The sequence below is a fragment of the Spinacia oleracea genome, chromosome 4 (genome assembly GCF_020520425.1).
Source record: "Spinacia oleracea cultivar Varoflay chromosome 4, BTI_SOV_V1, whole genome shotgun sequence".
Classification (NCBI taxonomy): Eukaryota; Viridiplantae; Streptophyta; class Magnoliopsida; order Caryophyllales; family Amaranthaceae; genus Spinacia; species Spinacia oleracea.
In genome coordinates, this window is record NC_079490.1 from 148948105 (window position 1) to 148972621 (window position 24517).

At 35.1% G+C, this 24517-nt stretch overlaps 1 long non-coding RNA gene across 1 annotated transcript; it reads left to right on the top strand.

The window, feature by feature from the left end:
- Window positions 1-8945: 8945 nt before the first annotated feature.
- LOC110804074 (uncharacterized) lies at window positions 8946-23161 on the top strand. The gene is made up of 4 exons (XR_008918466.1): window positions 8946-10472; window positions 10561-10643; window positions 21629-21704; window positions 22924-23161. It is a non-coding gene; the product is annotated as an uncharacterized lncRNA (long non-coding RNA).
- Window positions 23162-24517: the final 1356 nt, after the last annotated feature.

Sequence of the window (24517 nt, forward strand, 5' to 3'; positions counted from 1 at the left end):
TATCTTTTTGGCTGTCAATCCAATTTTATGAGCTACAATGTGTTTGGGACTACTTGGGAGTTTCTTTAGTGGAGAACCTGAAGAATCAAAAACTGTGGAAATATGTGAAAAATATAAATTAATGAAATGATTAGATTAGATTTAACCCGCACTAAAAGTAGTCTATAACATACAGGATTAAAGAGGGCGAAAAAAGTCACCATGTTTGATAAAATCGCCCTTAACTCGCCCTGTTAGATTCGTCATATTAACTTTTCAAGGCAACTCCTTTTGTTCGCCTTTTATGATCAAAACCAAAGAGGGCAAATGTTTTTCGCCTTCTTTTATTACATTTCGGCATTTCACCCTCTAAGATAGCTTTAATAGGGAAATTTTGTTTCCCCTATTTGGTTTTGACAAACAGGGGAACTTGCTAATGTCGCCCTATTTGTGCAACTTTTTATTTTTTTAAAAATAAATCTGGCTAAAGCAACACAAAAACTAAGCTTATAGGTAACTTATATATGTCAACAAGCTTTTAATCAATACGACACACAAGCTATTACATGCTAATATCAAAAGAGAAGTTATCTATTGTTTACACAGAGTTACATTAGAAGTTCTCCCGATGTCATACTAGTATCAGAAAGTACAGCTTGATGCATTACAACACCAGTCTATTAACAATAGGTTACAGTTTAGCACCAAAGATAGATTGACTAATGTTGACCCTAAAGTTTTGATGATGACAAAGAAAACTCCTGACTATTGGTTATGTTATGTTGCATAATAAGTTCCGAGATCCTTAGAGGGATAATGCTAAGTTAGGGAGATCCTGAGTTGGATAAACTAAGCAAAGTGGAATATATGCAAGTCACTTGATCCATGTCAGACACTACGTTGAAGAATTAATCATTTGGCAAGTTACAAAGGCGAGATCCTTAGGCGAGTTCCTAAGGCGAGATCCTCATATATTATGTGGATCCTCGATGTTCCAGAGAAGGAACAAATTGGGAAGAGTTCGAGTGAAGTTTCTAAAGGTGCAACATGAAGACTACAACATATGAGTTTATGTTTAGGATTTATGTAAGTATTTAATATTGTTTATACGTAATTTGGAACGAAAGGAACCTAAGTATTTTGATCCGTTTTAAATTGAAGTATATTAACTGTAATTATAAAAGAGTTTTAAAATAGAAAATCTTATAAATAAAAAAGAATTTAATTAATAAATGTAAACATAGGATTCTGTTTTCATTCTCCTTGTTTCTCAAGCAAAAGATTTTCCATGATCCTTGAAACTCTCCCACGTATTTCTGTTTAAACGTGCAATTAGTGTTTTGATTTGGTCTCCCCTGTTTCTCTCCAACTATGCCCATGTTACTGAGCAGTAACAGTTAGTGGGTAGTTGAGGAGAACATGAGTATCCAACCTTAGGTAAAACTCCTCTATAAAAGGAGAAGAGTTTTTGCTTTTCAAAATGCAACTGATTTCTACAAAATATATAGCTTAAACGTTTTAAAAAAATCAGTTTGCAAAATAGAGTGTTCCTTGAGTTCCTTATTGCTATAATCTTTATTATGTACTAGAGTTTATCTATCAAATTGTATTCTGGGTTTAAGGGTTGAGTGATCCTTGAGTGACTTAGAGTTAAGTCAAAGAGAGAAAGAGCGACTTAGAGTTAAGTCAAAGAGAAAAGAGCGACTTAGAGTTAAGTCAAAGAGAAAAGGAGCGACTTAGAATTAAGTCAGAGAGAGAAAGAGTAGCACGGTAATCGAAGGGGATTGCTGTGGGGAACTCGTGTTCGAGAGGAACTCGAGTTAAAGAGTTATTTGTAATAAAGTTGTTACATTAATACAAAAGAGTTGTGAGGTTCTTCTTGATTAGGATCAAGAAGGTTCCTCAGTTTTGTATCTTTCTTCGCTCATTTTTCTCAGTCTCTTTATTGTTTAAATTCCGCAAGAAACTTACTCAAGTTCCCAAGAAACAATTCACCCCCCGTCTTGTCAAGTGTTCCTACTGAACTATCAACTAAATACTCCTTACTATGAAAGATAGCCATCGTAAACTTACTTCAAAAGGCCTACATAGAATAACATCTAAGCAAGTTCTCTAAAGGCCACCTCAACCAAGGGTCACTTCCAAAACGTAATATTAACTGAACATTGCTTCCGCTGTTGAAATTGATGGTCATGATCAAGGCAAAATGGCATTAAACCCAATCAAAAGTGCAAACTTTAACAACGTAGAGTACCTATCACTGCAAAAGAAGAGTAATTTAATATCAGCAACATATGCAAGTAATTAGAAGCCTGAAGAGCTGCTATATTCTAAGTTGTGCAGGTGTTTTGCTTCTCATGATTGTGCATTAATTGTTATTCAAACTACATCTACATACTAGTTATCAGGTAATTAATCTGACAAGTTACCATTTTCCCAGACTAACTATACTTCTTATTATCATCAATTCTTCTAGTTTGCAAATCTTAGTTTAGATCTTCAACTTTGTATGAATCCAGAGACTATCAATTGTGTATTACTATACCAATAATATAGTCTCTCACTTAAGTTTCTCTACGAAGGGTAAGTCAACAATACAAGTGTGGGTGACAAAGATAGTCAATTTGTTTCTAAATTATAAGTCATGCATGCCTCTACATTTTCAGTTCAACAACCATCCATTCACAATGGATATATCATTGCAAGTTTAAGAACTATATACCCACAACAGTAAATACTATGAGTACTCGATCCGCGGTTGAACAATTCTTATCATCCAGGTTGGTCATCAAAATAATTTTGCCAGCATCTCCCCATAAAATGCTTGTATTTACCCCACCCCCACAAGTATATATTAAATAATTTCTATTTCACTTCAAATATTAAACATTACATTTTTATGTTAAAGATTCAAGGCCAATTTTTTCCATGATTAACTTAAGCTTATGTTCTAGTTTTTCTTATTTCTTCTTAGCATCATTTTCCTTTCTCAAAGTTTCGGCTCTATGATGCTCAAATTCAGCTTGCATTGTGTTGTTCTCATTCTGGAGTTGCACTAAGTAACTTCCAACTCAGCCCTTCCTTTCTTCCCGTCCTTGGACAACACCGGGTGACCTTTGCCTAACCCCCATGCATAACCTGGACGATATCCAAGAACTTTTTCATAGGCCACATCTACAGAAAAAGTGTCTGCGCATTTCTCTCCAACTTCTTTCTCATGCAGCTTTTTGAACTTGTTGTACTTAATTTCAGCCTCTTCTTCAAACTTCCCATTTTTGTGCCTATCCATAATAAAAGTAAAAAGGGGAAAGTAAGCAATAGTGGACAGGAAATTTCTTAATATACAATGCAATGCCTGTACAAATTATTACCTCTTTGTCTTGTCCCATAGCTTCAAATACATAGGGTCGCCATTAAACTTGTGTTGATGTAGTTACATTTGAACTAGATGTATTTGTGGCCTCGTTCTCCTCTTCACGCTCATTACTACCTGCCTCTACCTCCAGTTCCTAGGAAATATATACCACGAACACACGAACACACGATCATCTTAGGAAAAGAGTAATACGACAGCAATCATTGTTCATTAGTCTTACTGTAAATCTGTATTAGGAAGCTCATCAATTCATAAATTATCCTAGCTATTGATTTGGCACCACATGTTGATCGGATCTTCTTCTTTCCAATTATTTACAGCATTGTATACAAGATTACTAAAATGATGACAGTGCAAATAAATATTACTCCCTCCGTCTCTTAATACTCGCACCGTTTTGACTGGACACGCTTGCCAATGCACATCTTTGACCACGAATATCTTCAACTACATATTATAAAAACTGAATTTTTTTTCAATATTATGAAAATATATATTAAGATGAAGCCAATAATATATTATATACTAACATTTGTTTTCATATACTAGAAATAAAATAGGGTCAAAGTGAATTATGTGAATAGTGCAAAAAGTCAAAACGGTGCGAGTATTAAGGGACAGAGGGAGTAGTATTCATAATTAATACTTTCCCTCTGTTTAGAAAGGTTCCAATAGTTATATATAAGCCACCTCCATTGAGCAAGGTCTATTGCTGCTGGGCAGGAACGCTCCACTTCTTTCAAATTTTTGCTCTTTGAAAAATAGTCTGCCTTCAACCTTTCTCTCCAATGCATGTAAAGGATAGAACATTGAATCATGAATGCTTTCTCAATGTGTGCACCGTAATCTTCACTGAAGTCATACTTAGCCTACAAGAAAGTGTTACCAAAGTCATACATCATGTGCATCAATAATAATCATGCAAATGTAAACATGAGAGCAACCCCCACTGTCCTATAGTCAAAAGGCTAGCTATTGTTTCACATAAGTCTTAGATTGCGGGATATTTTGCTGCTTCCTTAGTTTTTTGTTCTAATATCTCTTGATTTGAGTTTGGACCCAACCTTAATGCCTTACTGACTAACTGTAAATCTTATAAACAAACCAGATATTTGTTATATGTTACTTGATGTATAGTTGTGTTGTGATTTTTAGTGTTGTATTTTCTTCTAATAGTATAAGTCACAGTCAATAAAGGTTAGCTGCCTCACAATCAATAAACATAGTGTAGCTAATTGACTGATGGCTTTCCCCGAGAATAATAATTACTCAAGTTCGGGCTCATCTTGTGGTTCATTTTAGTACTGGCAATATAACCCTCATAATGACTGACCTAAATTAACAATTAGGTGCACAAAGCATATTTCTGTATATTAGCCTGCAGGTTAACAATACTGTATATTAACAGAAAATAAGTAGAAGTTACTAAAATCATAAGCCATACCTTAATCCTACTATACAATCGATCTATTGCTTCTACAGGCATGTCATTCCAACTTGTAACATTAAGAGGGCATATTTCTTTCACCCAATCAACACATTCGGCCACAAATCGATTTGCAAGGTCGCCCACAATAGCTCCGAACCCTGCTGGAATACGAAATTTGACCTTTCTTGGTTGCACACTTCTCAACTTTTTATATTTAAGTGCTCTGTTTGGACCTCGAAAGGGACCTGAAAACAAAAGAATATAAACAAAACAAGTAAGGTTGTGTATAGTATGTATTAGTTATGCCTTGATGTCTTGACGTATTTCTACCTTGTCTTTTTTTCTTAGGTTGTTAAGTGGTAGACTCTACGAGGTGATTATTGTTGTTAGGTTCTAATTATGATAATGATGATTGAGTCTCTGGATTCATTGTTCTTTCTCCTACAAATTCAGAAAACATTTGTTAGAATATGCCTTAGCTTGAAAATAATGTAAAATTGTTGTAGAAAATGGTAAACCTGTAAAATTGCTGCCATCTCTCTTGTTTTTGCTTTTCACCTGAAAAAAATGGAAGACCTGCCAACACAACCTAGGGGAGAGAAAGGGAGAGAGAGAGAAACTAAATTGGAGATTTAGGGGAGAGAAAGGGAGAAGAGAAGTTAAATTGAAAATTTAAGGAGAGAGAAAGCTAAAATGAAGATTGGTAGGGGTTTTCATTTTGGGATTCTGATCAGAAAGAGAAATTGGAGACGACTGAACAAACCTTCTAACCTAACTGGTTCCTATGTTCTGAAGTTTCAAGGAGTTTGAAATTTTCTTTTTTTGTTTTTTCAATAAATTGATCAAACAGGGCGAAATTTAAAAGTTGCCCTTCTTATTATTATCAAAGAAGACAAAGAACAATTTTCGCCCTCTTTGTTATTATCAAGGCAATATACGTTTTTCTTATTTGATTTGTTAATAGGACGATTTTTCAGTTGCCCTTCCTTTTACAAAAAAATCGCCCTCTTTGCTACTGATTCTTGTAGTGTTGTTTGATTGCGTAATGAAAAAACTATTGAAAAGTAAGATTAATATTTGCCTATTTTTTCATTGTTTGCTTAGTCTATTGAGGAAAATGGTTGAAATTAATAAAAGAATTTTAGATTTCCTTAGTTTCCCACGGTTTTTCCATTAATTTTAAAAGATTGACAACTACCCCTTGACAGTTAAAAAACAAAAGAGACACTCCTTCTGTGTTTTTAGGAGTTATATTTAATACTTCCGGGTGTATTTTTATAGGAGTTACAATTTCATTTTTAGTAGAACACAAATGTCGCTTCTTACCGTTGGGCGAAAGGACGTTTTACTGCACTTGTATTGTTCAGTATTAGAGTATTGTTAAAGCTAGTTCCTTCTTTTATGCATCTGTTTACTATATCATGCACCCTTTCTACAGCTTCCCTATCCGCCTTCATGATTGTGCAAATATCAAAACTTTCTGCAATCCTTTTGATTTCTTGTATCGTCCAATGGATCTGAACCTCATGTGTCGCTTTTGGTTGTAGAGATGTCACCAATGTTGTGCAATCTGTAAGGACAAGAATTCAACGAATGTTGTTTTCCTTTACCCAATGAAGCCCTTGTAAACATGCTTGTGCTTCCGCTTGTGAAGCTGATTTGGTACGTCCATAGCTTCCCCCTCCATCCAAGTATTGATTACTCTCCTCTATTTTGTAAGCCCATGTTTATTTTTGTTGCAAGTACCATATAACCACAACAAATGTAATTTTGACCAAATTGGTAAAAAAAAGTGATGGTTGGCGACAAATTGGAAAAAAAAACTATCCGAAGTGAATTAGGTTAATTAAACTAAACGCGGAGTCAATTTCGTAAGTTGAAATGAATTACAAAATTTTACCCATAAATTATACCGAAATTTGTTATCCTTTTTTATTATTGGTACTTTATTGAAGATTTTTTTATTATATATTTAAATGTATTATTTTTTTTGACGGAATTATTATATATACTCATCGATCTTATCTACTTCAAAACCCCTTTTATTTCTTTAGAAAATCCTTATCATAAGCTTTATTTTGTCCCTCCCTTTTTAATTATCTTCCCTATGTAGTATTGTACGTTCTTAACCGTTATAAACTGTACGGAGTACAATAAGAGGGATGTAAAAAAATTCAAAGGATCAAAAGAATGATGCTTCTTAGATATAGGAAATTTAATTACCAAGAATGATTTATTTTTTCAGGGAATTGGATCACGAACATCGGGAGAATAAACTAGAGTAGGATAGAGAAAAAAGAACCTGAAGTAGTTTGAGGAGAAAACAGAAATTAACATACTATTTTATTTATAACTAGTGAAGAGCACGTGCGTTGCACGTGGGAGTAAGATACTGAAATTTGTTTATATGCAAAATTATTTAGGATATTTACATACATTTCATTATTGTTATATTCAACAAAAGTATTTTCATGTCTAATTACATAGAGTTTAGTTTTGTTTGCATTCAAAAGTGGGACTCCTACCTTAGCAAATAGTTACATATTCATAAGAAGTTAGTTAAATTTGTACATAGAAGCTTGGTGGACCTGTACATAGTCAAAAGCAGCTGAGTGAGGCTTGTTCAAGTTGTACATTGTCAAAAAATTACTTATATATACTTAGCATTGAAGTGGTGGGTCGAGCAAAGTCTACAAAATCTTGTTGAGTCCCACTTCAAGCATTCATTGTTTTAGTTCCCTTCAAGCATCCTACGGAATAAAGAGTAAATTAGAAGATCCTTTGAAATAGTAAAATAAAAAAAATAAATTAGCAATTTTGAGCTATTCTCACTGTCACTCAAGGAGATGTAATAGCTCTTATGTCACTTCAAATATTTTCACACGAACAATTAGTAAGAGGGTTGTAGCTAAACGTTAATATTTGGAGAATTCTCTAGGTAGATATACATCCATTAGATTCTTTATTTCATGTAAGAAAATGTAAGTTACTCCGTAATATTTTAGATTCATAATTAAATTATTATTTCGAGCCACAATCTGTAAGTGGCTACTCTTCCAAAAGTGTCTATTAAATTAAACCCAAATATATTAATCTAAGAACCTAGCTAAAAGGAAGAAATATGAGAAGAAAGGTTTATAATTGTAAGGAGTATCACTGCATGTTTTGCCGTTGGTGACACTATTGTATTATCCTAGATTGTTACTGTAATAGAAGCTCTTTAAGAAACTGAGAATGCAGAATGAAAAATATACTAAAAGGTGCCCAAAAACTTTCAATTATTTTTTGGATATTGCACATCATTTACTTTAAACCATTGATGTGCCTATTTCTATTGATCCTAGTTCAAGAGTGCATTAACATCATATGTACCATGTGTCAGTTCAAATGTTCCAAATAGTGTTTCGTGAGGGATAAGCTAATATCCATTCCCTCAATTCAAGTTCTCAAACTTCCTAATTCATAAAGCACATTCAATTATTATTTACCTCGATTCTAACTTGGTGAATTAAAAGTATAAAAACACTCCCTGTTAAAATACCGTGTACTCAAAGGGGGTAAAGCTAAACATGCAATTTTATCAAAGCCATTATATAAAATTTTATCTACAACCTAAAAGAAATTTCATCTAAGTTCATGACAAACACAAGTGTCAACTAAAACATACTTGCATATTGTTCACACAATGGATATAAGAGAGGGGAAAGCGGAAGAGACAATGTAGACTTGGAGTAAGTTTCTTTTTCTTATCAGCAGTAAACCACATACCGTTAAACAATAAATGCAAGAATTTAATAATGTGAATGGCGAGACCAAAACTTAATCCTTTCAGTTGCCCATTTGTTAAGGTTCTTCTCCTTCTATGATCCAGCCTAAAACACGGACAGGAAACAGGAGTTAGCAAAATTCAACAAACTCAGAGTAACTCTTGGTGTTTCTAGGACTGGATTCTGTCTAAAGTATTAATGAGAAAGTCCAACAATTTGAACTACCTCACCAGAAAGAACAACAAGGCTATATTTTTATACAAAAGTAACATCAAATTAACAGCCCTTGAGAAGCTGTAATATTTAGGTACCCCTCAACAACTCGATTATTTGAAGATTACCTCCAAGTTTACATCCATAACTATTTGTCATTTAAGAGGTGTTTAGCACCCATCACAAATATACAAGGGCATAAATAAGCTCCTAAAGAAGAAGCGTCAACTAAACTCTAAGATTTGTGTATTTTGTATTTCTCAGCCTCATATATCCCTTATGTATTTCCGCATTCCTAATCTATTCCGATATAGACCCCATTTTCATAACTTTGCAAAATCAGAATAATGTGGAAGTGAAGAAGAGTGTACCTAAGTGCTTGTGTTATCTTTCATCTGTTGTTGGAGAACACTTTTTTCATTATCTTCTTGTTTGAGAGGGGTCTTTTTTGGTGCTTCCTCTTGATGGTCTTGTTGCAGCTTGTCCAAAGCCTTTATGATGATGTATTGATTTTCGTTGTTTCTGTTTGACGGGTTGATTTGTTGTTCTTCATTTGCCTTGTAAATTTGATGTAAATTTCTGGGTTTCTGTTGGTTGAGAGATGGGTTTAGGTCATTTTAGGTTTGTGTTTTTTGTTAGTTTTTTCAAATAAATGAATTAGGGGTGTGAATTTGTTGCCGTTTATGCTTATTAGAATATCAAATTCTTAATTATACCCTTTTTCTTTGGTAACTGTGAATCTGTTGGAGGTGGAGGGGAAGAGGTTCGTGATCTTATTTATGATTATGGTGTAGGCAGTGACAATTGCAGGGGGTGGAAAGAGGAGATGGAAATAGATGTTAACAGAGTTTTGGGCTAAGGAAGGTTTTTGTTCTTTTTTAGCATATATTTATGAGATTTTATTTCTGAAAGTTGTTAGTCAGATAATTTTGATTGCTTAATCACCAGTTTTGATTTTGATGAACTGTTGGCCTATCTTAAAAACCTCTTTCTCTCTCTCAATTAATGATTTCCATGACAGAGCTATGATATCATTTTTCTTTGGGTTTCTTCATGTTTGTTTGGCTTGTTTCTGGTATCTGAATCCAATCGAAAGTTCATAGAGTTATGCTGCTCTTATTGTAATCTAATTGATGGTACTGACTTGATTGCCTATTACCATTATTAGAGGTATATAATATGAGCCTAGTTTGGGATTCATTTCTTAACTTTAATTTGGAACTTTGGCTTCTCGATGAATATGGTGATTTGATTTGACAGTTGAATTTAGTTGCCTGATTTTTTTCCAGTTATCCTAAAGATTCTTTTGGTTTGCTGCTTTCTTATTGATGCTTGAGATTGTCTTTTTCAACTGCACACATTCACGCTGATGGTGGCATGCTCCTCCATTCTGACAATCTTCCATCAAAAGAAAAGAGGAACAGGAGAATTTCTAGTAACAAAAAATGAATTATTAAATGCTTCTAGTAATAGGTTTGGTGTGGCTAATTAGTTATTCGATTGTACTTGAAACTTCTCCTAGCAAACTGAACTTGTGAAAAATTTTGTTTTTTCCTTTTAGATAGATCTATATAATACCATGGTTTAGAAGGAGAGTACAGATGGTGAAGCAGATGCTCTGAAGGCCTATAAGGCTGCTCGAGAAAAAAGTGATCATGCTGCTGAAATGGCTGTTGGGGATAAGGTCTCATCAGCGCTCGTAGACCGGGTGAGTCTGGTTAATCTATAGATTTATGGTCCATTTTTAGTATATAGGTGACACTTACTCATTATATTTGTCCTGTTCATGCTGGTAGGTTGGTGCAATGCTTCAGAAACTGGAAAAAGAAATTGATGACGTGGATGCCAAAATTGGTGATCGTTGGCAGCTTCTTGACAGGTGAAGTAGATGATAAGTTAATGCTTTATATGTAGTTTTTAACTAATCATTAAAGACGAAGATCTACTATTTAGAGTATGCATGCATTTAAAATAGTGTGTGCTTCTCTTTCCCCAAAGAAGATTGGGTAAAATCTGCTATGAATATACTGCAATCTATTTTTTGGGACTGTTTTGAAGGAAATAATGCCCTTGGTCCAAGTATGCATTCTATGTTAAGTCTAATAAATGCGGTTCAGTATTAATTAACAAGTTAATAATTCAGTGAGATCAAGTGAGCTGAATGCCTAGCTAGAGGCCGCTTCAATTCAAGTGGAATTAATGATATTAATCCACAGCTTACTCTTGACTGAACCCGTAGGGTCACACAAATAGTACGTAAACAGATCAAGTATTTAATGGCATTAAATACTCCATCTATGGATATTCGGAATCGACGGATCTTGGTTTCAGTGGGAGCTAAGATCGTCACAGGCAAGAAATGAATGTTCCGGAAACGATGATATTGCCGGAAACGGAAATATGGATCGTATCGGAAATATAAATATTATCCAAGTCGTAGATGTTGCCGGAAACGGAAACATGGTACGTATCGGAAAATATTATCGGAAATGGAAATATTGCCGGAATCGGAAATATTGCCGGAAACGGAAATATTGTCAGAATCGGAAATATTATCGGAATCGGAAAATAATTCCGAAAACGGAAATATTAAATATTTGTTCGAAACGGAAATTAATTCCGGAATCGGAAATATTAAATATTGTTCGTATCGGAAATGAATTCCGGAATCGGGAAATTAATCGGAAGCGTATCGTACGAATTAGCATCGGACGAGGCCTGCCAGACGAAGGCCCAACACGAAGCCGGGCCATCGCCCAGCAAGCCAGCGCGCCACAACGCACCAGCCAAGGCTGCGCCAGGCCCACCGCAAGGCAGGCCCAGCGCACGCCAACGCTGCGGCAGCGTGTGGGCCTCGTAGCAATGGGCTGCGAGCTCGCGGGCTGCGCGCGCGCGCATGGCGCCCCTCGTGGGCTGCTGTGCGTGCGTGTGTGTGTTGGTGTGCTATACGAATCCTAAAGCCATCAGGTTTCGACTAATGATTAAATTCCTAAACCTAAAAGGATGAATTAATTGAATAAGAATTCTATTAGGATTCTAGTTTAATTAATTCGTATCCTAATAGGATTACAATTCCCTTTCCATACCTCTATAAATAAAGGCCTAGGGTCATTATTTTGCATAGAGAATTCAAGTATTCAAAGTGATTTTTGAGAGAAAAAATTCAGTCATACAATTGCCTATACTAGCCGAAAATTCTAAGTACCTTAAGGGCGATCCTAGTTGGTCAAGCTTAAGGCGGATCCGGACGTGCTGTGGACTATCTACGGAGGGACGACACTTGGAGTCCTAAAGACTTGTTCTTGTTCGGTTCGGAAGCAGCTAGGGAAGGCACGCAACAAAGTGTATGCATCTAAACTATGCTAAATGATTATGTGTAAATAATATGCTTTCCTGGCTTTATGGTTTTTCCGCATGATTTATGTTTTGTGATATGAATCATAACCTAACAGTGGTATCAGAGCCTCTTATTATTTTCATAATCTAAATTGCATGAACATGGTTAAATATTACAAATTTGCAATAATTAAAAGGGGTGATTAATTTTCGTAATTGTTAATTAATTGCAAATTGCGTTTATTTAATTATACGTATGCAGTTTTTCGGCAGTTTCTTCGTTACTCATCCAAATCGAGTGATTTTTGTGTCAATTCCGCATGTAAAAGGCATTCTAAAATTTTGACAAAAATAGTATTTTTCGGCCGAACCCAGAATTCTCGAAGCCTAACTATGACTTTTCGGAGGTTTTAGTTTTTCGAAAGCAAAATTTCGTAAATTTAAGATGTTAAATTAAATATTTGAGATTCTTGTTGATAAATCTTGAATTTTTGATTGACCTACTGTATATGTTTAACAAGTTTGAATGCCTAGCCTTGTTAATTATGCAATCTAATTTGTAATTATGATTAATTTGTTGAAAATTGGAATAATTTAAAATTAATTTGATTTTCATAATTAGTTATAATTTAATTAGATACCTATGATTAAAAACCACCATAAAAATTGTAAATTTATGTTAAATTTTAAATTTTTATGACCTAGACTTGAATCCATGTTAATCGGAAATCAATTAAATAATAAATTTTCGATTTTTCGCCCTAAAATTATGAAATTAATATTATTTATTAATTTGTCATTAATTTTGAATATAAATTTTAAATTTATATGCGATTCGCTCATATAACTTGCACGCACAAAGCAATGGACGCTACGTGTTACCCTTAAGGGGAGTTGTATAGTGCGGGCATGTGACGACGAGCAAGGGAGCTCGTCGCCCATGCGGTACGAATGCAATGAGCAAGGCCATGGTGCACGAGCACAAGGCAGCAGCCCTGCCTTGTGTCGTGGGCTGTGTGCGATGGGCGAATGGGCGAGGGCGAGAGCAAGGCACGAGCAGTCGCGTGTGGGCAGCAAGCGAGCTGCGCCACAGCGCGCACTGCCTCGAGCAAGCGTGCGGAGCCTCGCGCGCAGCGAGCGCAAGCTTGCGTGCCACGAGTGCTACGCCCAGCATCGACCGCTCGCGCGCAGCGAGCGCTATTGTGCGTGCGAAAAGCGCTGCGCCCAGCGATGGCGTGCAGCGTGCTTGTTGTGACGTGCGACGAGCGCTGCGCCCAGCGATGGCAAGCAGCTTGCTTGTTGCGACGTGCGACGAGCGCTGCGCCCAGCGATGGGCTGCGGCAGCATGCTTGTTGCGTCGAGCGCTGGCGCGCGCAGCGAGCACCAGCTCGCGTGATGCCTTGCGATGGTGAGCAGCAGCGATGCGACGCAGCGCATGGGCTGCGCGCACATGGCCAGCGATGGCTGTGTGCGTGTGGCCCATGGGCGTGCGTTGCGTGGGATTGTTGCGTTGCGATTAGATCGTTTTGAAATTTTAATTTGAAATTTTCAGTTTACGTAATTTTAATTAATTTTAAAATTAATAATTTAAATTATTTTCTTGGATTTTAATTTTGAATATTGTAATTATAATAAATTTTATTTATTCTAATTATTTTACTAAAATTAAAATCATGAATTAATTTAAATACGACTGAAATTAAATTAAACTTTTTGGATTCAATTATAAATTTATATGAGCTTTAAATTTAATTTAATTTGTATGTTTCCGGTTAGACTAGAAATACATTTTTATATTTAAAATTAGTAAAGCATATGAATTTATTGGTTTAAGTGGGAGCCCTTTTTAGTCATAAACTCTTGATTAGGTCTAAAAATCCTTAAGGTTAAAACAACTTGATTAGAATTAATAAGGACTGAATAATTGGTAGATTATTGGTGCCCTTGATTAATTGCTGCAAATGTTTACGTGATGCATAATGTGTTTTACTAACCAGCTATGTGGGCCATTCATGATAATGAATGGGTGAATGGTATATATTGTATATGTACTGTTTTGCAGGTTATGAAGTGACAAGTATGGCCCAAATAGGATAGAAAATATGGTCTGCGTACCATTAATTTGAATGTAATTGGTCTAAAGTACCAAAGTTGTTTTTCAATTCAAATATGGTCTGTGTACCATCAAATAGTTGTAATTAGTTTTAATTATAGCTTATCCTATTTGAAGAAAATGGTTCCTCCCATGGAGATTTTCAAGACGGACTTTGAAGTTAAAGCTTCAAGATGAAGTCGGGCCATACTAGATCACATTTATCTTATGCATGTTTTAAGTTATTTATTGCTTTAAATATGTCTTAATTATGCATGAGATTGTGGCTTGATTATGTTGCATGATTAAGGATTTTAGTTCACTTAAAATCTAACCAACATAGTAAGAGCCTTAAGTTCCAAACTTAAAAAAAATTGAGTTAAAAGGTGTCATGCCAAAATATACACTTGCTTGGATATCCTTTACATCAATCTAGTAATAGTTTTCGCTCAGTGAGGTGTTACTTATTGGTCCTAAAGGGGCAAGGTACACAAATAATTGTGAGTACATGTTAGTTTTGGTGAAACTCAACGATATAAGTAAGGAGTCCTTTTATGTCGTGGCAAAATCGATAGGTTTACCTAATAAGTTCTTAGACGTACCTATCAACCAAGAATAGTTTCTAGACTATTAGCAAAAGGTTTTTGCTTACCTAAGATGTTTTAGAATTAAGTCGACAAACTGTGCTTAATTCTTCAATGATTTTAGGATCTTGGAATCATTTTATTCACACCTGCCGGAACATTAAATTCGAATAAAATGCTAATAACTTGTTTAAATTGCATGATTGCTTTCATTTTCAAGTTATTATTCATGATAAATGTTTAGACTTTGCATGCTTCAATGTATGTTTTAATTATTGTTTATAATTAAATATCTTGCACTGCAGTAAATCCTTTTAGAAAGGTAACAGTAAATTTCCTCGATTGGTAGTGAATCCAAGAACGATTCACGGAAATGAGAGAAAATGAGCAATTTAAAATGTACGTTTCTTTTCGCGACTTTTATGGTTGTTTTCGAATATCAAAATCGAATGGCAAACCAATTGGTGCTTGTGAATTCAAAATACAATGTAGTTTTGAGATCATAAAGCATTGAGTTTAATACGCTCAGCTTTACCAATGGTTAACAACCTAAAATCTTTTTTCCATTTAATTCTCGAATGAGTCTAGTCCCTAGACATTCGAATAGATCGATGCTTAGAGAACTTTAGAAGCTTCTGGTAAGATCATCTAGTTGAAACAAAATATTCAACATAAATTAAAATGGTAAAGAACCTTGTTGGTGACATTGGACATGTCTAACAAAGTATAAAAGTCAACACTAAAGAATTCAATTCTTAAGACTATAAGAAAGGGTACAAGAAATAGGAAAACAAGGAACAAATGAAAGGAATTTACGATTCCGTTTCTACCTATAAGTTTATGTTTAAAGAGAAGTGACCTAGCAATCAAACTTCCTTGGTATCATATACCGCTTGAGGTTCTTACTTCGGTAATAACTCAAACAATGGAAGCTAGGATACACTAATGACCTACAAGTGGGAAATGAAGCATGGCAATGCTACATTAGTTGTAGGGTCATCTAGTTTGTTTTAAGTCCTTTCAAAGGCTGGAACTTAATGGCTATTTTGTTCCATAATCAACATACCTAAATTTCTGTTTTCAAACACAGAAAGACTCACATTCAAGGAAAACAAAAACAATGTTTGTTTGTTTATTTGAATGAAATGGTCAATTACAGGTTGAGTCAATATGCTTGATTAAAACAAACAACTCTTTAAAGAACTTTACTAGGTTCAAATCAACCCCTTGATTTGAGTTCCACTAAATCTTTGGCATTGTTGCTTAGACCATATCAACAAGTTAACATTCAAAAGCTCTATTTTGATGGACTTTTGAAAGTTCATTGATTTCTAGATCAATTTAAGACGACTAGTCTTACTTGTTGAAAGTAACAAAAGATATGAACTATTGTTAGAACGCCTAGACGATAGAGTTCAAAGCTAAAGAAAGGTTTTATGACTTTATCATTTCACATGGATTTGAGTGAATATAGGTTTATTTACTCAAATGTGATATAAGTTGAATTTGTTTGGCTAGTTCAAAGATTCAGAAGTATAAAATCCACTTGGCAAGAAATCATAAAGATCTAGGTTAGATCATGTTGATGATTACTTGAGACCAAATATGATCATCAATGATTGTGTGTTGTAATTTCACAATCTAGGTCCATAAGATATGGCATATCTTAGTTGGAATAATCGAAGTCAATTAGTACTTGATTCGATCAATGATGGATCATAAAGACTTTTCCTATAATTTCTAAAACAAAATGCTCAACTACCACCAAACTAAACCAAATTCGTCAAAGCTATTGAAAAGTAATTTCAAAATATCTTTTCATAATATATCTAAAGAGCTCCTAAACTCAGTGGGAGCTTAGTGTTTGTTATTCAACAAACTAAGGCCCCAAGTATAGATATATGTTTCATTGTGATTTATTCAAATGAGACACAAGGGTATTGTTTCTACCACAAATTTTTGAGAACATAATGTTTGTTTGCTCGAAATGATGTCCTTTTGGAGATTCGTTTCCAAAATGACAAGTGGGAGAAAATAGACCTCGAAAGTCTTCGAGGCGAACAACAAACATAAACGGACATTCCGGAGGCTTTTCGAAGTTCTTTAGAAAATCCGAACACGTATTCTTTAAAAGTGGCTTTTAAAGAATAGACATCTCTTAGAAGACTTTACAAGTGCTTCAAGGAGAACAGAATATTCAAAGGACTTTCAAGTGGCTATTGATATTCTATTGTTTGATGTTCCATACCCAAGTAGGCATAGAGTTCAAGTCACTGAAACTATGCAATTCTTCTATTAGATAGTGAAGAAACCTACAACTTACAGTCAAACTATTATCATGAAGTTAAATGAGTTTGTGACCTGTAAGAAAGCTATGACGAAACCCAGATTCCCTAAAATGGTTAGAGGCCATATATAGACTCAAATGTTTTAGATGGTTAAAGGCCATAAAACATAACCAATGTTTTGATGACAAAATTGAAATTTTGTTGATTTGCAAGAATAGTTTCACACCTATTGGTTGCAAGTTTGTTTTAAGGATAAAAACCATCAAACATGAAATTGTGTTCACACACAAAGCTAGATTAATTGCTAAAGGTTACAAGCAAATTCACGATGTGGATTGTGTTGAAACCTCATGCAAAATCGTAATGCTTAAGTCTATAATTCAAGCAATGATTGCATATTGGTACATATGGCAATTGGATGACAAAACATCTTCCTCAGTCAAATGTTGGAAGAAACTATGTACATGGTATGTCATAGGATTTGTGGATCCAAATAAATGCTTGAAAAGAAAAGCTAGTTTATAAAATCTAAGTACAGATTTAAGCAAGCAATTGGGAATTAGAAATGTATTTTAGTGAGCTAATAAGTATTTTAGTTTCATAAAATGTACATGATTCTTATAGATATATAAGAAGTTTAGTGGGAGTACATAAAACTTAATTGGTCCTATGTGTATCACACACATATCTCTCTATTGTGAAATAACATTCAAATGCTAAAAACTTAGATTTGAGATTATTCATCAAAGATGGACCATGGCGAAACTTAGTACATACTGGGTATTAACATCTATTTACAAAGATCTTATGATATTGTTTTGGATTAAGTAATGGCATTTACTAAATCAAACACGAAAGTCTCCATTGGAGATATTCGACCCATGTGAATAAATCTAAGTAAAGGATGTTTGAACTATGTATAAGCATTTACTAAGTTAAACATCAAAGAGTCTAAATGAGATTCTTAACCTATATTATATGTCAAAGAATTTAGCTGAATTTAGTATCTACTGAAACTAGATAAGCTAAAGTTACATGAATAGAATTCAATTGGGAATTATTCTGCAAAAGAATTTATCATGTATGATATAATATGAGGATCGCCAAAAACGTATCGTATGGCTTTAGGCATGACGAACATATACCAATCTCTATTGATCTAAGTGAAGATCAACTAGATTGAGATCAAGAATACTTATGGTACTTGAAAAGGTACATAGGAATAGTTCTTGATTCAAGGAAATAAAGATATGCTAAATATTGATGCTACACGCATAAACACTGGCAAAGGATCAAGCAAGACCCTTTGGAGTTAACCATTGATAAGGACGAGCTATAGAGCATCGTGTTTTGAAATGGCAACATGGATTGGAGACCATGAGTTGTTGCGTGGGAAATTAAATATTAATTTCTATGTTCTAAGATACAGCTGGAAAGTCTTCCACATATCCGTGAACTGCTTGGATAAGAAAATCCAAACCAAAGCATTACTAGCAACCTATACAGTTGAAGTAAAAGTAATTATTGCCTAAGAAGCAATAAAATAGAGTTGTTTATATGAGTTCTTCATTGAACTTGGGAAGATCACATGTCTGTTGACTTAATGGTTCTTCATTGCAAAATGCGTAGAACCACTAATGTAGCAAGAAAGACTAGATCACAAAATAAACATACTCAAAAGATCTTATCATCTATCTCGAAGAACATTCGATGAAAAGGATATTAAGATTGGCAAAGCATGATAACTAAACCTATGCAACAAGTGAGAAACAACACTCACATTGTGGCACTGGAAATCAAGCATAGCTTTGAATTCCATGAACTGTTTTAAAGATGGGTTTGAGGCCCATGGTTATAAAACATTGGGGTTGAACATTTATCATATATGAAATGTATTTTCATATTCCATTTAATCTTGGTTTAGTATTAAATGATGAGTCCCTTCAATTTGACGATATATTCAAGATAGACTGTCAGGACCAGTCCTGTGACTAAGAAATGTCTATCAAGTGAACTTGAATGTCAAAAGTTGAAAATGGTCCCTGGTCGGAGTTTTCTATAAAATTGGACGCATAGAAAATGTTAGACGACTAGAATGCAAGATGACTAGTATTTCTGTTTCTTGAACTATGTGGACATGGCAATGTCATAATCATTTGCATAGATACTTACTTTGGGAAGACTAGTATCGGACAGACCTATGAAACTTTACTGTAAGAGATGAAAATCTGTCATAAGTAAATTTCATTAAAATTATTAGACACTAAATCCTCAATACCTGAGTGATTTGAGATTACTTGTTTGAGAACTGGTTGCTTTGACGTTGACCAACCGTCGCACCGTAAAAGGAGGCTATAAAGGCAACGCTCACCTATCAAACGAAGTCTAATCTCAAGATCGCAAGATTGGGATTGTCCTCCCATAAATCGGGATGAGATGCTTAAAAGTTGTACAAGGCCACTCGGAGAGCTAGAAACTGTGAAATGCATGGCCGTGCTCGGATGAATCATAGGCTATGATTATCTGTTTATTTGATCAGTTGAACTCTGAAACCGAGGAACACCTCTGGACATAATAAGGATGACAACTCTTACCTTATGTTCAAGAGCAAGCATCGAGCGACAAAGGAATTAGGAAATGCACACTTGTCCCTAAGGACAAGTGGGAGACTGAAGGAAATAATGCCCTTGGTCCAAGTATGCATTCTATGTTAAGTCTAATAAATGCGGTTCAGTATTAATTAACAAGTTAATAATTCAGTGAGATCAAGTGAGCTGAATGCCTAGCTAGAGGCCGCTTCAGTTCAAGTGGAATTAATGATATTAATCCACAGCTTACTCTTGACTGAACCCGTAGGGTCACACAAATAGTACGTAAACGGATCAAGTATTTAATGGCATTAAATACTCCATCTATGGATATTCAGAATCGACGGATCTTGGTTTCAGTGGGAGCTAAGATCGTCACAGGCAAGAAATGAATGCTCCGGAAACGATGATATTGCCGGAAACGGAAATATGGATCGTATCGGAAATATAAATATTATCCAAGTCGTAGATGTTGCCGGAAACGGAAACATGGTACGTATCGGAAAATATTATCGGAAATGGAAATATTGCCGGAATCGGAAATATTGCCGAAAACGGAAATATTGTCAGAATCGGAAATGTTATCGGAATCGGAAAATAATTCCGAAAACGGAAATATTAAATATTTGTTCGAAACGGAAATTAATTCCGGAATCGGAAATATTAAATATTGTTCGTATCGGAAATGAATTCCGGAATCGGGAAATTAATCGGAAGCGTATCGTACGAATTAGCATCGAACGAGGCCTGCCAGAAGAAGGCCCAGCACGAAGCCGGGCCATCGCCCAGCAAGCCAGCGCGCCACAACGCACCAGCCAAGGCTGCGCCAGGCCCACCGCAAGGCAGGCCCAGCGCGCGCCAACGCTGCGGCAGCGTGTGGGCCTCGCAGCAATGGGCTGCGAGCTCGCGGGCTGCGCACGCGCGCATGGCGCCCCTCGTGGGCTGTTGTGCGTGCGTGTGTGTGTTGGTGTGCTATACGAATCCTAAAGCCATCAGGTTTCCACTAATGATTAAATTCCTAAACCTAAAAGGATGAATTAATTAAATAAGAATTCTATTAGGATTCTAGTTTAATTAATTCGTATCCTAATAGGATTACAATTCCCTTTCCATACCTCTATAAATAAAGGCCTAGGGTCATTATTTTGCATAGAGAATTCAAGTATTCAAAGTGATTTTTGAGAGCAAAAATTCAGTCATACAATTGCCTATACTAGCCGAAAATTCTAAGTACCTTAAGGGCGATCCTAGTTGGTCAAGCTTAAGGCGGATCCGGACGTGCTGTGGACTATCTACGGAGGGACGACACTTGGAGTCCTAAAGACTTGTTCTTGTTCGGTTCGGGCGCAGCTAGGGAAGGCACGCAACAAAGTGTATGCATCTAAACTATGCTAAATGATTATGTGTAAATAATATGCTTTCCTGGATTTATGGTTTTTCCGCATGATTTATGTTTTGTCATATGAATCATAACCTAACATGTTTAAACTATACAACTACATAGTAAACAGTAGAAATTAGTCTCTAATCAAGGACTCGGCGTCCTAAAATGTGTTGTGTATATTGATGATCAAGTATTCTCTGCTGGGTTTTCTAGCAAGTGTTTAACTGTTCTCTCGGAAATGTGACTCTGAGTAATGCACATAATCCTATTCTCAAGACAAGCTTCTTCTGAAAGTTACTCTGTAGGTACTTAAATAGGAAAGTTTGCTATCTGTTTTAGTACTCCTCGCACGTGCTTATATCGAATTACAGTTTACAAGCCATTTTCCATTTGGAAGAAAATTCATCTTTTATCACATGTTAAATTATATTGTTGTAACCTTGTCACATAATACATTGCATTCCCAAGTAAATTTTCCATGTATTCCATGTGTTGTCTTTCTCTCCTTTCTCGCAACTTTCTTCCTGTTCTAATCTGTATGTCCATGTAAACTGATTTAAACGTATAATGTAATGTACATGCTTGATTTCAGTGTGGATTAAAGTCACTGCACCAAATTTGCACTCTCAAATGTTGCCATCTTCATCTCATCTTGTAACCTGTATCGGGTATGCAACAATCTACAACAATCCTCATATTCTGTTGCTGGACCCTGGATTGTGGAATTTTCATGTGATTTCTTTTTTGTCAAATTCTTTTGCATTCGTTTGGTAGACATCAATAAAACTTTGATAGTCTGAATTCTGAAACATTTTGACAGTTGCTAAATTGAAATAAGATGTATTTGCATTAGCACGAAAACTTGAGCACGTTATCTTATTCTGTAGAGGTCTAATCTCTTTATTAGAAGACGGAATTCTCTGGTTGTTCCGCTATTTCAGTCGCATATTATACTCCTGCTATTACATTGTTATCTCTGTCATTAACTGATTACTTCTAGTTTTATGGCCAACCTAACAAGAGTAGTATTGGTAAGGTCATTAAGCCTTAAATTCATGCTCACTTAATCCGTTAAATAACCAGGGTTTTAAAAACTCGAGTAGCCTAATTTTCTCCAGTAAATCAAAATTGCAAAGTTGATATGTCAATACTCACTGCTTTTAGGAGGGATTCAAAGACAAAATAGAGCACTACCAGTCTATTTTCCTTCCACCAAACTTCTCACTAATTCAAATTGAATATCTGATTCTTGTTCATTTTAAATATTTGTATCTCTTTTATTAGCTGGAAAAATCTGTGCTATATGTGCGTGCTGGGACATTCTTCTTTCTGGCTTATGTATAGCTGATATGATTAAAAGATTGGAAAATTTGGTAATATTAATCCAACCTTTGGCCGATTTTCTTTTATTAATCCCACCTACGACATATTTTTTAATAATCCCACATTTACTACCCGACGACTTTTATTGGGCTTAAGTGGCCGGTAATCGGTGAAAAAGTCAACGAGATGGTGATGAATTGATGATGCTGACTGAATATATCGAGAGAGAGTACTGCCATGTAGAGAAATAATGTCGCTTACAACAGTTTTATGACCTGTTGGGCCCAATAAAAGTTATTGGGTAATAAAGGTGAGATTATTAAAAAATATGTCGTAGGTGGGCTTAATAAAAGAAAATCGGTCAAAGGTTGGATTAATATTACCAAATTTTCCTAAAAGATTTTACATAGTATTACCACATAACTGTTGTACTAATTATATAATTTTGCTTATAGTTTTTTACTTTTTTTTTTCAAATTGAATGTATGCATGTGCTAATAATTCTTTGTTTTTTTTTTTGTCATTGGTATATTGTGTACATTTATTGTATACGAGATTTATTAGGATTTGATGCTGCTAAGCAAAGTGACATCAAATTACGGGCACAACAAACATCAAATGCTCTTGTTGTTATTGATTTACAACCAGCCAATGAATCCCATCCAGTTGTGCCACTTACCCTTGTCAAAGTGCCAAGGACGAGCATGAAGAAAATCTAGAAGAAAGGCAGGCAGCTGCTTAATGTTTTTTTTTTTGCTGTAGAATCATTATTAGGCTGACACTTTGTTGTTTCTTTTTGATGGTCTAGCACTACAAGAAATTGTACTATTAACGACGGGAAATCCCGTCGCAAAAGGCCAATAATCGTTGATTAACGACGGAATTTCCTGTCGCGAACCCGTCGTAAAAGGGGGTCGTCGTTAATAGAAATCCCGTCGTAAATCCGTCGTAAACCCGTCGTAAAAGACATTTGCGACGGTTATTCCCGTCATTGTTTGGTTGTTAGCACCGTCGCAAAAGGCTTTTGCGACGGGATTTTTGACCCGTCGTAATTAGGTTGTCGTTAAAGATAAAAATTCTTGTAGTGTAGTCCCACAATGTTTTTCTAGTTAAACTCTGGCTCCCATGTTTTACTACTATTGATGCTAGTATTTAGTACCAATGCATCATTGCTGCAGGAATTTCTTTTTGTAAAATGAATGTACTATTTGTAGCGCGCACGGTTAAACAAAGTTGTAAATAGTGTCAGAATTTTGCCATGAAAACCACTTTTTGCAGGGCCTATGTACAGAAATACTCTGCGAATAGGACACCTTCGTAGCGCGCGTGAAACAAGGCGCGCTGCAATTAATGTCTTTTTGCAACGTTTTTTTCCGTTGAAAATAAATGTCCATTATTTGTAGCCATCACAATTGCAGCGCGCCAAAACGTTGCAAAAAGTTCTATTTATGCGCGCTGCAAATAACTTTTTTTGTACTAGTGAATGCAATATTTATACTATGAAAATATGTAAATAAGGTAGTCGATATGAATAAGAAAATAAATCAGAATATTAAGATTTTCATACCTTTTTTTGTAACATGTATAATAGGTCATATAAGTTAAATATTTTAGTTTCCAATTTAAATCATGACACATAAGTATGACATGTTATCATTGTGACACGGCTTCAAGGTTGAATGTTGCGACCTTTATCATTTTTGAAAAAGATGTAGGTAGGTAAGAGTTGTCATTTTATACCCGCTTCTCCAAACATCAATTGAAAAAACTTTTCTATTGAGCTTTTTCATAATTAGCCTTTTTAGGCCAAAATTCTCTTCCAAACCTCTCCAAATCAAACATTTCCATTAGATTTTTGAAATAATCAAACATTTAATCCACCTCTAAAAGCTCTTAATTCTATAAACCTCTCATAATAAAACACCGCTTATAAATAGATTATAGCAACATTGAAATTAATTAATAAGAGCATAGAAGCTGTAATACTCTGTACATAATATTTCTTTTTACTTATTTTTTTTAATTAAAAGTGTGTAATACTTGGTAACTAAGGCCCTGTTTGGTTCATTATTATTAGAGGAAAGGAAGAGAAGGAAAGGGAAAAAAACAAAAAAGAACGGAAAGGGAATAAATTTTATTTTCCTATGTTTTGTTTAAG